General features: G+C 45.0%; 1 protein-coding gene across 3 annotated transcripts in view; it reads right to left on the reverse strand.

Annotated features, from left to right (window-relative positions):
* The window catches only part of LOC141785979 (interleukin-1 receptor accessory protein-like 1), a 167,587-nt gene extending 161,195 nt beyond the window's left edge, over positions 1-6,392 (reverse strand). For 2 of the 3 annotated variants that reach the window (XM_074664646.1, XM_074664644.1), the window contains exon 1: positions 5,913-6,392. The gene's annotated coding sequence lies outside the window, so the exon portion shown is untranslated. Of the gene's footprint in view, positions 1-4,694; positions 4,717-5,912 lie in introns of those variants that run through there. The other variant, XM_074664645.1, reaches the window with a different exon arrangement.
* Positions 6,393-7,842: the final 1,450 nt, after the last annotated feature.

Below are 7,842 nucleotides of genomic sequence, written 5' to 3' on the forward strand. Positions count from 1 at the left end.
GGTAAGCAGACACGCTGTAGTTACCACTGAGAGCTTAACGGCGCAATGCAAATAAGCCTTCACACAATAACAGACGAGCCACATCTCCGTGCCAGGCAGCCCACATTCAATATCGTAGGACAAGGAGCGCTGCGTCCCCAGGCCCTTCTTGTAAAGTGGCCCATAAATCAAGAACCCTGTTGAGAGCCGGCCTCTGTGGGTCCAGTCCAGCAGGGGTGGGTGAGGGCTGGGGGAAAGGCAGACCAGTAACCCAGGCTGCTGTAATGGAAAGGACGTCTGAGCTACAGAAAGTTATTGCCGTCATTAGCCAAACTGGAGATTGGATTAGGAGGGGAATTGTTGGGTTTGAGCGTATGGATGATGCTCGGGGCGCTCGGCCATGCATGTAAGCGAAGTGGGTCAAACTGGATGTGCTGATTAATGTTTGATTTACATTTTAAAGCCTCCAGAGGGGAGCTGGGGAATAATTAGAGTGAAAGAAACAGAGACGGTTCGGGTTGTTTGGTTAAAGCTGGTGGAGAGATTCATGAGCTGTTTGTTAAAGTTTACTGAACTTTACTCCAAAACTCCAAAACTGATGTGTCCTGCTCAAAAATCTCGCCACAAACCAGGATTTCATCTCTCCGCTCAAACGTATGGGATGTCACAACAAAGCCTTCATGAATGAGCGAGCACACATCAGAGGAAAAATTGCTCATTTTGTTTCCCCTGGCATGCAATTTCCATTCTCCGTCCACATCTCTGTAACTGCTCGAAAACACATCAGCTTCATCTTTGTGGGCCGGATGGGCCTCGGAGGATCACCTCCAGACACGGCGGTGACGGTGAAAAAGAAAGGATGAGATGATGACTCCATCTCTTGCTTATAGCAGAGCGCTGCTCATTTTACCGCTGATTAAAGGAGGGAGGACTCATTTTAAACATTTGTTGCCCCTAGCAAAGGAAAATACTGTACATCCTGGTAATTGATCACACCCTGAGACTTCAACACGGATACTTCATCGCCTCTTTCTTCATTTTAGCTGTGTTACAATTGACCAGCACAACTTTTTAGCCTCGGGGCACGCCACACTGCGGCTGACCCCCCTGTCCTTTTATTTCCCGCTGTAACAAATGGGTAAATAAAGCGCTTTCAAATTGCATTTCACTCGGGTCAACTTTCTGCTTTGATGTCCCCGCAGACACACAGACGCAAACACAGAGTGACTTGCGTGTTTTTTCAGCAGCAGTGGAAAGAGACAGTGGAAATGATGCCATTACGCTGCTTTTATCGCTGTATTAAGAGGTGTTCTTTGATACATGCACAAAGTAAACACAGCTCAGAGCACGTCCACACGTCCACATGCTCAGGCGTTCAGATTCAGCTCTTAAAAACAGGCTGTGAGTGATCCACTGATAAAAAACATTCCTGTTGAGTCTTTTCCAGCCACAAAGAGATTAAGCTCCTCTACCTTTGCTACATTCAGCTTCAGAAATCAGACTATTAAGATGCATGGAAACAGTTTAGTCAGACTGAGATCAGACTGAGCGTAGCGTGACTGACACAGCTAGAAAAGGAATCCAAACTGGATCTATTACCACATATAAACACTTCCAGTGTTAAGTCATTCTGGGGGAACTGGACAGAGCCAGTCTGAACAGACCTCCTAGGGGCCGCAGACCTCCTGTTGAAGACCTCTGACCTACACAATGTGATTGCTATTGGACTGCATTTGGGTTCAGCGTTGTGTAATTTAATGAACATATATCACATGCAAACAAGAAGCTGCAGCTGTGCCCTTCTAGGCCGCCATCTTTAAAATGTTGTTTCCTCTTTAGACCGATACACACACAGCGCCTAGGGATGGGTACCTTTCACATTTGAAACGATACGGTACCGATGCCCGGTACCAGGCAATCGGTACTCAGCGGTACCAATTTTTGGTACTTTTTTGTGTTTCTGTGGTAGAAAACCCAATTTGTTTAGTAATAAAATACTCTTTTTTTTGACTACACATATTTATTCTTAATTAAATAACCTTGCAATGCTGTGTTCATGTCCAGCGTGGAAAATTGGCTACCCTTCCACTCCCTCACAGTCCGAAGTATGCATTTAGGTACCTAAACATGGTACCTTTTGATTTTACATGAACCGGTACCCGGTACTTTTGACAGAATTCGGTCGGTACCTATAAAAGTACCTATTTCAGTACCCATCCCTAACAGCGCCCCCTTCAAATAAACCCAGAGAGTTTCCAGATTTGATGCCCTTTGTTGATCTTGTTGATGGCTTTTCATTAATTGATTAATACATTATTGTTTTTACATCTTAATTTAGTTTTGCTGGAAATAAATCTGCTCCAGTTGGAGTCAAAGATGATCTCTGTTTGTGTTTCTATGACCAAGGTGAGGCACAGACTTCGGTAGGGTGAAAGTATTGGTCCAAACTTGACAGGTACTGACCGAAATCTGTAAACCGATTCACGTAAAATCAAAAGGTACCATGTTTTGGTACCTAAATGCATCCTTGTCACTGTGAGGAAGTGGAAGAGTAGGCGATTTTCCATGCTGGACATGAACACAACATTGCAAGGTTATATACTGAAGAATAAATATGTTAAATTGAAAATTTTGTATATTATTGTGTATTTTATGACTGCTGTTGAACATTTAAACACTTATAGATTAAATAAATATCAACTTCAGTAATTCCAGATGTATTTATTTTTATTTTTTATTTAAAATATCATCATTCTTGTCCCACAGTAGAGCATGCAGGTTATTATTTAAAACTGCTTTCAGTATCAAGACCAGAAAAGTTGGATTGGTGCATCCCTAGATTTTTTTTGTTATTATTATGATTATTTACTCAAAAATAAGGGGGTTTTAAGAACCATACGTATTTGTTTAAATGAAATAAAGCGAATTTTGAAATTTCGTCCTTCAGAAATCCTAAAAAGCACCAACATGTCTTCAATAAAACCTCTGTATCTCCACCCTGCTTTACTTTAACCACCTAAAACGTGAGTCTTTCAGCTCCTGATACATATTCTAAAAGCGAATATTTACTATTAAGTATTTATTTCAAAGAAGGAAAGAAATGGGTCGTGGTGCTTTGACCTTGCTTGTGAAACTCACAGCGGTTGTATTCAGTTTTCACTTTCCCAAACATCAAATGATACTGAGGCTATATATTGAAATAAATGAATAAATCATCAGTTGGCATATTCACAGATTCATCGCTTCACAGAGAATGAAAAGAGGACAAACTACAAAAACGATGAATTAAATGACTCGCTCATTACTTCCTCTTCTGATGCAGATTATTAAAGATACTCCTTCATCTCTGCCTTCAAACTTCTGCGGACTTCCTAATAAATGAATGAGTTTGTTTCTGTTGTTTAATACTTTATAGTTTCAGCTCTTCAAGTGTCTGAAAACAATCTTAAAAAGTGTCTGAAGAGACTTTTCTTCAGGCGCTGATGGGATCTTCACTAAAAGGCCACATTTGACTCCTTTAAGGAAAGGTGACGCTTCAATCCACGGCAGAAACTGAATGGACGCTGCAGCTGAAAATATGTTTTAAGTAACGTCTGATAGAGCTTGGAGTGATTGAAATTCTGTCTTTCACCTCGGTAGCTGTGATTCTTCTTTATATGGGAGAGGCGACATGGCCTCGACATATTGTAATCTAGCTGATCTACCATACTTGTCAATTCATGACGTGATGGCTGCAACAAAAATAAATAGCTCTGAATCAGATCGATGCCCAATGATTGCGATGGAAAATGGAACGAGGCTCGGGGAAAGAGGAATCTCATCTTCACGGGAATTGGATTTTGAAAAAGATTTAACTGAGAGTGTGTGTGTGTGTGTGTGTGTGTTATGCATGTCGTCCACGGCTTCTTCCACTCAGATCTCACCACAGTCGATGCGTCTGCACGGTGCACGAGGTCTCATTCATAAATACACACGGTGGATCATCCCTCAATATTTCCATTCCCCCTCCAGTCTTATTAATGTAATCTAATAGCCAGGATTGAGGTGGCCCAGTCTCAACTTACCCACAAATCCCCATCAATTGCTCCAATCACTCCTCACACAGAGCCAATACTCCACAGCCAGACAATCCTTATTTCCAGCCGTATTAATGAACTCTTTCATTTGAAAGCCTTTGACTGCCCGCCCTTTGATTGCAAAGCCAAGGCCAATAGGCCTCGGTGACAGCTCCTTGAAAATTAAAAGTATCAATCAAGAGAGGAGGGGAGAGGCCTGTGGTGTGTTCAGGTTCCTCTGTCTACAACAGAGACGGAGAATTATCACCGAATGGGGTCAGGAGCTATTTGCGAAAGCTCGACGATTTTGCACCAAACAGAAGGATAAACCACAATTTGATCATTCCCTGGCTTTAACATCAACCATAGGGTTTGGAAGGAAGTGTGCTGCGTGATCAAGTATTGCTGTTATACTTGTAATAAACCCTTCAATGAAACAAGAGCTTTATGGTGCATTAACGTGCTCTTTAAACCTGCACTTCATTCATCACAGAGCAGAGGAGGAACTAATGCTTCTGGGTAAACTTGACCAGCACAAAAAAAAAAAAGTGCCAATGCTGGATGACATAATCTCTGTCTAAATCAATTTCTGTGTGAGAGCACTCGACTCAGCTCAATATGTAGCTGCAGGGCTTCCATTAAGTGGCAGCGGCCACTTACCTATTAATTCATGTGCTGCTGGTTGATCCTCTGGCAGGGCTTAACCTCAGATGTTGGAGATGAATGGGATGAAATTCACATCGGGAAACAAGAGTTCTTATTTGCATTCGAAACAAAATGTGAGGATGAAGCAGAAGCTGTGACAGAACAGTGAGGTGGAGGATGTATGGGCCTCAGCGTCAGTCGATTTTATGGTTTTGGGGTCTGTTTTTTAGAACAGAAGGATGGAAAATGAGCTTCATCATGCAATAGCTGCTTGATGACAGAGCAAGACGCAGCATCACAGCAGCACCTTCCCTTCCACAGTGAATGAAGAGGGACAAGGAAGTCCCTCCCCCTTATTCCCTTTTAAAGCAGCATCTGCTCCAACTTCACATCAGCTTCCCATCCTCATCTCCAGATATGTTAAAGTGGCACAAGTGAGTGAGGTCAGAGCCTGATGGGAGCTGTAGCATCCATCTGAACCATCACAGGCCGCCATCCATCCATCCATCCATCCATCCATCCAGAGCAGAGGGAGGAAATACCAGCAGATACTGAGGAGAGGCGCAGAGAGAGCTGACTCGCCAAGCAATCACTCAGCAGAAATAATTTCAAATAACTAAACCCGGGCTCCTCTCTCCTCCCTCCTCCAACACACACACACACACACAGGGGCGTGCGCACGCAGACGCGCACACGTGCACCAATTCGCATACACCCACCGACGCGCACAAGCAATCACACTTCCACACTCGCACACACACACACACACACACACACATATTGCTGACGCACTGGAGCGACACGCAAATGCGCACAGTGTTACACAATTAGCGTCGGGGAAAAAAACAATGCGTAAAATTAACAGTTCGTGTCCACTGACAGGCTGTAAGCACTCTGCGTGGATTATTAGCTTTTATTGGAGACTTCAGCAGTCCACTTACTGTCATACTGCAGCCAAACACTTCCAGTGAGAGGGCTCAGACCGCAGCTGAAGCAAAAATGAGCGGCTGCGATCCATGCGTAAACGAGAGGAAAAACATGCTCCAAATACGCATCGGAGTGCTGCATGTAGGAGATCACGAATCCGTTTATCAAAGACAGAGACAAGTGTGAGCAAATGATAATCCACATTCACCGCTGGAGCCGTCAGACTGCTTCTCCTCATCCAGGGACTGCAGCATGAGATTAAAGCAACTTTAGAAGGGTCGCGATGGGAAAATGAATTGAACTTACCCGCAAACAGTTTCCAAATGATAGCGTTCACTGCCGTCAGTTCTGATAGCCCCACAGCATCACGGTGTGTCAGAATCGGTTCTGGTCCACAGAGTAAAACAGAAACGTTTGGGAAAAGAAGAATTCCAAGCTGCGAAATAGTCCACTTCTCCAAAAACGCAGCGTCGATCCCAAAATTACATATTGCCAGCCCTGACTGGCGCAAATCAGAGCGGAATAAACACCTGCCGCCGGTCACTTTGAAACAGCAGGAGAGGAGAACATGAAGAAAACCATGACAGGGGTTTGGGGATGGTGGACAGAAGCGGTGGAGGGAGGTAAAAGAGTCTGGGTATCCGGTAAATCAGCGGCTCGGTCGCCCCACAGCCACGCGGCCCCGGCAGGTGAGCACCGCGTTCAGCAGGACTGCACGAGCGCAAATTTCCAAAGTGAAGAGCAGGAGAGACACACCGGACGCTGTCTCTTTCTCTCCCCCTCTCCCTCTACCACATGCGTCAAGTGCGCACAGACGGACCAGCGGAGCGAAGGACGTGAGGGGGGGCGCCGCCAAAATAAAAGCAGGTCATTCATCACCAAACCTCCAGATGGTTGTTGAAGCAGGCATGCGCACTGATTCCCTCCAGAAAACCCTTTCTGTCTCCTTTCACATCAAGTCTGATGATGATGTTGAAGATCTGCTGTTTTGCGCTTTGTTATCACGACTGTTGTGTGCCATCTCTTCTGTGAGGGCTTTTATTTTGAAGGAGCACGTCCAGGCGCTGTCCCCTCACTGTGTGAAGCTTCACCCTGATACCGTGTGAACGCTCTCACCCAGACCTGCGTTCCTCTGGAGTCTCCATCCTCTACATGGCGCACTGACTAAAACATACATGTGGGAACCATCATACTCACGGCATGTTTGGAGGACAAATTCATCATGTGAAGGATGGAGGCTCATGCACAATGGAGTGGTTAAAAAACTGAGCAGGTGAGGAAGTCAGGTGTCTGAGAGGCATGACATGAATCCAACATGTGCCAATAAGTCGAAGCAGTTTGTCCTCTTCTGACACCAGCGCTCGTCCAACTGCATCAACATTTATCCCCATCTTCCCCCAGTTGGACGAACTTCACGCTAAGATGAATGACAAACCTAAGTGAAAAGGCCTGGAGGAATAAATCCACACAGCTCAGGTAACATCAGCGTTTCACAGCAACCAAGGACTCCAACCAGCAGAGACAAAACCCTGAATCACTAAAGATGATGAATGGACAGGAGGGCTGCTTCCTGAGCAGCATCATGCAGATAAAGGACGGGCAGGTAAGCAGGCCCCCCTGTCGGCCAGCTTGGTACTAAAAAAAAGGGCTTGTTTGATTTCCCTCTCACTGGGCCACCCCTGTCAAGACTTTGGCCTCTGGCTTAACGTTTCTGTGAGGAGAATTTCGATGAGGGGAGGGCTTTGAGGAGGAGGAAAAACCGCGCTCCTCGGACTGAAAATGTGCGCTTGTGAGCTTTCTTTGTCGAACACAGACCCTGACGTGAATAGAGGTTCCTTAATGAGCAAAGAAGTGGACAAACAGGCATTGATTCCCCCCTCCTATCTGAGGTTGTCGTCCGCAAATGGCCTCAACTGGATCAATCGGTTAGTGTGCACCTTCGGGGACGATTGTTTCCTGCCTGTTTGTTGTTGATATGAGAATTTAACAGTCAAAAAACTCATGTGCTGTGATGTTAAACCCTGTAGCTTCATGTTTTGTAGTAACACTCCTCTGTGGCTGAAAACCTGTTTTATAACCTCAAAAAGCGAGGCTGCTCTAAACATCTCCAAAGCTGACGAAAATGGTGCGAGCTTTATTCCAGACCAATTAAAAATCCAGTGATATCCTGTAGAAAACACGCCGTTTGTTCTCCACCAACAACATGAAGGCGAGCGTCTGTGAGAGTCGGGTAAGC

The sequence above is a fragment of the Halichoeres trimaculatus genome, unplaced genomic scaffold (genome assembly GCF_033239565.1).
Source record: "Halichoeres trimaculatus isolate MK-OKI-2021-1 unplaced genomic scaffold, fHalTri1.1 fHalTri1_scaffold_24, whole genome shotgun sequence".
NCBI classification, from domain to species: Eukaryota; Metazoa; Chordata; class Actinopteri; order Labriformes; family Labridae; genus Halichoeres; species Halichoeres trimaculatus.